At 46.7% G+C, this 5,948-nt stretch overlaps 2 non-coding genes across 2 annotated transcripts in view; both read left to right on the top strand.

Annotated features, from left to right (window-relative positions):
• The first annotated feature begins 5,181 nt into the window (after positions 1 to 5,181).
• LOC120684203 lies at positions 5,182 to 5,337 on the top strand. The gene has a single exon (XR_005679177.1). It is a non-coding gene; the product is annotated as a 5.8S ribosomal RNA (ribosomal RNA).
• A 221-nt stretch (positions 5,338 to 5,558) lies between these two features.
• Positions 5,559 to 5,948, top strand: part of LOC120684221 — a 3,385-nt gene continuing 2,995 nt past the window's right edge. The window contains exon 1 of the ribosomal RNA XR_005679196.1: positions 5,559 to 5,948. This exon is cut by the window's right edge and continues 2,995 nt beyond it. This is a non-coding gene — a ribosomal RNA (28S ribosomal RNA).

Below are 5,948 nucleotides of genomic sequence, written 5' to 3'. Positions count from 1 at the left end.
TTGACTTCTCAAATGTGGCTTGAAAACTAGCACATGTGGCATATGGTTCTTTCATGCACTAGTTGTTTCATTTTTCTGAATTTTTGAGGTATTTTTGAGCCATTTATGAGTTTTCATGATTCTACTTGATTTATTTTTGAATTCTTGTTGAAACTTGCTCATATGAGTCTTTTGAAGGTTTTCATGCAATATTTGAGATTTTTGGATTTTTATATGAGCAATGATCCCAAATTGAGGTTGGAATTGAGAAAGTTGGCACAATTCTGGACAGTCTGAAATTTGGTACTGCGGACAGACCGCGGGTAAGGGGCGAACAGTCTGCCGTTCATTAGACTAGTCCACCAGAGGCTCTGCAGAGAAGTTCTCAACCTCAGAAATACATTGCGGACAGTCCGCCAAAGCACCGCGGACAGTCCGCCTATGCTGGGCAAATTTTACCAGAGGCAGTTTCAGTCAGTTGGCAGTGTACAAAATTCAAAGGCGGACGGTCCGCCAGGATATCGCGGACAGTCCGCGACTGGACAAAAAGGTAGGGTCGGCCAGACTTTACTTATATTGGATGTCCCTCTCACTCCCCTCCACCAAACCGCACACAAACATCCAAAAGCTCTCTCTCTTTCTCTCTCAAGCACGTGGGGGAGACCACAAGGTCAAGGCTTTTTGGAGTGGTTCCCGGACGGTCCGAGCACATCCCCGGACTCTTCTCAAGTTTGTGCATCATGTCCTCTCGGTATTTCGATGAATCCCTAACTCTTGTTCTTGGTTTTCTTTATTGGAAAGAGTTAGGGTTAGATGCTCCGATCTATTTTTGGACCATGGACACTTGAAAATACTTGGGGGATCTTATTCCTAGTGATGAGGAGATGCTTTAGTTATAATTTGGTTGGTGGATTTGAATCAAAACTCAAAATATGGGTGAATCAAAGATGAGGGCGATTTTGTGTTCCTGCGCAGAACAGATGGGTCGCGGACAGTCCGCCTGCTGGACGCGGACGGTCCGCCGTGGTAGTTCATGAACCGCGGACAGTCCGCGTTCAGAAGAGCAGACGGTCCGCCAGTATCAGATTTTTAAGAAATGCTGAATTGAGTTATATCTTTATGGATTGATCCTATTGCTTTAGTAATTGTTCTTATGGTTAAATCTTGAACTCAGGCCACCTCGGAAGATCATCAAGGCCACATCTTCTAAAATCAAGAAGGCAATGACTTCTAAAAGGCAAAGAGACAGTGATGACTCGGATGATGTGGACTATGCTCCAAATGTCAGTGAGATGGCTGCTGCATCTTCAGTGGGAGATGTTGGTGATGAGTCTTCAGAGGAAGATACTGAGGGGGTTGACAATGATATTACAGATTTGATGGGGCTGGATCTACCTAGTCGACAGTGGACTGCAGAAAGTTATGCAAATGCAAGAGCAGTGGATCAGTTCAGCTTGCCTCGTGACACCAACATTCTCTTCTTCAAAACCGAGGTACAAAAAGATGTTTACTTTGGTCATCTAATTAAGAAAAATGTATTCAAACATCAGACCATTGACCTAGGCTATATGAGACAACATCAAGTCATGTCTGATCTAGTGGATAGATTTCAGCAAATGGGGTTAGCTAATTTTCTGCAGCATAGGTGTGATTGGAATGAAACTGTGATACGCCAGTTCTATGCCACTCTAGAGATCAACATGGTTGAGGAAACTTTTAGGTGGACAACTGGGAAAAGAACCTATGGTGCTACATTTGCACAGTTTGCTGAGGCCAATGAATTAGATTATAATTTCATCACTAGTGAGCAAAGTATGAATATTGTGTTAGAAAACCCTCTAGATGAGAATGACTATCCCATGTTCTATGAGCCTGCACATCTTGGAATTGCTAGAACTTTTGGGGGCACTCAGGGTCTGAGGCATCATCCTGCAGTGATCAATAAGATTGCTAGAGTCACATTCATGCCTAAGAGTGGCAACAAGGACAAGATTAGAGGACACTATTGGAATGTGATATCTCATGTCATGAATGGAAATAGGATAAATGTCATTGCTCTCATCATGGATCAGCTTGCAGATTTGAGGCTTAACATGGAGATGAACTTGTATTTTGCTCCATACATTATGTCCATCACCAAGGTTAAGACTAGCTTCAGAGGGTTATGTGAAAGCAATCACACTCCTTTCAGGCCATTTAAGAATGACAATGCTTTTCTTTTGAGGCCTCTGACTCATTTCCCTGGAGATGATATGGATGCTGATGCACAGGGGAATGATGATGATAGTGATGATGATGCTCACATGGGAGCAGCTGCAGCTCAGCATGCCATGCCACCACCGCACCCTCCAGCACAGCAGCAGTGGGCTCCTCCAGCTGGCTATTTTGACCCATACTTTGCATCCATGCAGGAGAGCATGTCCTCTCAGATTGCGGGGTTGGCTAATCAGATGCAGAATCAGATGAACCTCAACTTTCAGAACATGCAGCAGCAGATGCTTCAGCCCATGATGGCTCAGATGCAGGGGTTTCAGGAGAGTTTACACTCAGATATAGCAGCACTTGACTCACGTTTTGAGGATTTGCCCTCTTCTGAGCAGTTTGAGCAACTTGAGCAGAGGTAGGAGCAGCTAGAGCAGAGATTTGATTCTTTCAGCACAGCCTTCACAGGGTTCTCAGACCACTTCTACTCGGTATTTCCGGCTCCAGTGCCGCCTCCAGAGTTCTACCCGCACCAGCCGTTCTACCCACCGCCACCTCCTCCACCGCCGATGGATTGACTTTCTTGGCAATTGATGCCAAAGGGGGAGAAGGTGCTTTGGAGTGCTTGGATCTAGGGGAGCTCATGGATTTCTCATGGAGATCATTCGCTTTTGGCTTCCGCTTGCCACTCATGATCATTTGTATTGCTTTACATATTTATGTTTGATCGGTTTGAGACTTGTGTTTGGATTTGAACATTTGGTTTGTAATGTGTGATGAACTATGTTAGTTTGTGCTACTCTTATCTATTTATGTTCATCTTGTGGTTATGAGGTTGTGCTAACCATGCTAAAATTCATATCATATATATCTTGTATCTTGTATGCCTCGATTTCCACTTGTAGGGAAAACTCCGTCAAAAGTTTCAAATATATATATGTGTACTTGGTATTCATGCAAATGTATATGCACATATCAAGGGGGAGTTCTCTCTACTAATCGAACTTGGTGAATTTATTCACACCCTATTCTGAAATTTTCATGAAAATGAGTAAGTTCTTCCGAAGTTCAATTCCAAGTCCACCTTATGCCTAGTGTATAAAGTTGACTTGAAAACTTTTATCACTCCAAAATTAAGTGTTGTCATCAATTACCAAAAAGGGGGAGATTGAAAGCATCTAGGCCCCTAATTCGAGTTTTGGTAATTAATGACAACAGTTTGTGGATTAATGATTTCAGTTGAGATAATGAGTATAGGTTGATCCACGGATGAAAGAGATTTGATTGTGAACGTATGGAGTTTTGGAGATGATGAGCAAAGCTCGGGCTCAAGGCAAAGGTATAAAATAGGGCTTTTGTATTTTACCGGTCACAAGACGTTTAGTGGATGAAACGTGACCGGATTTGTTGGATAGATAGTCGTACTATCAAGAGGGGTTGTGTACTCATGCTTGACGGGTCTTTAGTGCCATTTTGCTCAAAATATCTAGTTGCATGCATGAAGGCTAACGGCGTTTTGAAAAGATTTGAAAAAGACTAAGTTTGAGAGCTGACTGAGTAACGGCGGACAGTCTGCACCAGTGGGGCGAACAGTCCGCGCCCGTTCCAGAGAGCTTGCAGTGTCTCTGGTGGGCTCGCGGACGGTCCGGCCCAGGTGGGCGGACGGTCCGCCACTGTTTTTCAAATGTGTACCAGAAAGGGTGTCTGTCTGGTGTGAGCTTCAAAGATGAACGGCGGACAGTCCGCCCATGGGGCGCGGACGGTCCGCCGGCTAATCTCAGGTTTGTACCAGAGAGGATGTTTCTCTGGTTTGGGCTCAAAAGTTAAACTGCGGACGGTGCGCTGCTGAGGCGCGGACGGTCCGCAGGCTAATCTCAAAGTTGTTCCAGAGACGATGTTAGTCTCTGGTGGTGTGGAACTCTTAACTGCGGACGGTCCGCCACTAGGGCGCGGACGGTCCGCCAGGGCTTAACGGCTAGTTCTGACATGCATTTATTGCACTCTGACTCACTGGTTTATAACAGCGGACAGTCCGGTTTTTGAAACGCGGACGGTCCGCGACTTCGCAGAAAAGAGTGTAACGGCTAGTTTTTTGAGGGGTGTCTATATATACCCAATGCCCGGCCATTGGGTGACTCTCTTGGCCTTTTGGACAGCTTTCTTGACACATTAGAGCTAAGGCATCCCTCTTACACACACACTTGCTTAGAGATTGCATTCTTGAGAGTGTGAGAGCTTCCTAGTGCATTGCATCAAGAGTTTGAGCTTTGTGGCATTAGGGAAACTTCAAGCAAGCATCATCAACTTGTTACTCTTGGGAGTTGCCGCTCCCTAGACGGCTTGGAGAAGAGGATTTCGTGGAGCACCTCCAAGGAGATTGTTGAGGAGCCCCGATTTCGGTTGTGAGAGGTTTTGTGCTCACCTCACCGGAGTGGTGAAGAGCAACTCTAGTGGAATCGAGGTGTGGAGTGGTTTCTTGATTCAAGCCGGCTCAAGATCAAGAGGTTCTTGATAGAGGAGCGGTTGATTCTTGGAATCCACCTCAACGTGGATTAGGGGTGACCGGCAAGTCATCGGCACCACGGGATAAACTCTTGTGTCAAGCTTGGTTACTTCTCTTGCTCACTTTAATTGTTGTTTTACTTTGAGCAATTTACTTTACTAGAGCTTGATTTGTATCTTGTCACCCTAGGTTGCAAACCCATCTAGAGATAGTAGTAGCATAACATAGGGCTTTCCTTTGTTACTAATTAAATTTCTCTACTGTTATTGGTTTTAGTTTTTAAACCGCCTATTCACCCCCCCTCTAGTCGGTGTTCTTGATCCTACAATGTCGTCGGGCCACGGTCTGGCCAAGGCTCCTCACCTTCTCTACGTTGGTGAAGGGCCGCCAAAGAACCCATGGCGCCGAAGGCGTCAAGGAACACTGATATTGCCTTGCTCGGGTCACGTTCGGCCTGCCGGTCATGCCCCGTGCAATGTTGCTATCTTAACCAACATGACTCTCGGCAACGGATATCTCGGCTCTCGCATCGATGAAGAACGTAGCAAAATGCGATACCTGGTGTGAATTGCAGAATCCCGCGAACCATCAAGTTTTTGAACGCAAGCTGCGCCCGAGGCCTTCTGGTTGAGGGCATGTCTGCCTGGGCGTCACGCCAAAAGACACTCCCAACCCATCATTAGGCACGGACGTGGTGTTTGGCTCCCCATGCCTTGTGGTACGGTGGGCTGAAGTTGGGGCTGCCGACGTATCGTGTCGAGCACCTGCATGTGGTGGGCGATATAAGTTGTTCTCGGTGCAGTGTCTCGGCACGCAGCCAGCTTCTTGGCCTAGAGGACCCATTTAAGACCGTAGCGCCTAAGTGCTCAGACCGCGACCCCAGGTCAGACGGGATCACCCGCTGAGTTTAAGCATATAAATAAGCAGAGGAGAAGAAACTTACAAGGATTCCCCTAGTAACAGCGAGCGAACTGGGAGCATCCCAGCTTGAGAATCAGGTAGCCTCACTACCCGAATTGTAGTCTGGAGAGGCGTCCTCAGAGACGGACCGGGCCCAAGTTCCCTGGAAAGGGACGCCTGGGAGGGTGAGAGCCCCGTCCGGCCCGGACCCTATCTCACCACGAGGCGCCGTCAACGAGTCGGGTTGTTTGGGAATGCAGCCCAAATCGGGTGGTAAACTGCGTCCAAGGCTAAATACAGGCGAGAGACCGATAGCGAACAAGTACCGCGAGGGAAAGATAAAAAGGACTTTGAAAAGAGAGTC

This window comes from Panicum virgatum, chromosome 7N (assembly GCF_016808335.1).
Source record: "Panicum virgatum strain AP13 chromosome 7N, P.virgatum_v5, whole genome shotgun sequence".
Taxonomy (NCBI): Eukaryota; Viridiplantae; Streptophyta; class Magnoliopsida; order Poales; family Poaceae; genus Panicum; species Panicum virgatum.
Note: the sequence above shows the minus strand (reverse complement) of the source record. Positions and strands in the feature narration are given on the sequence as shown.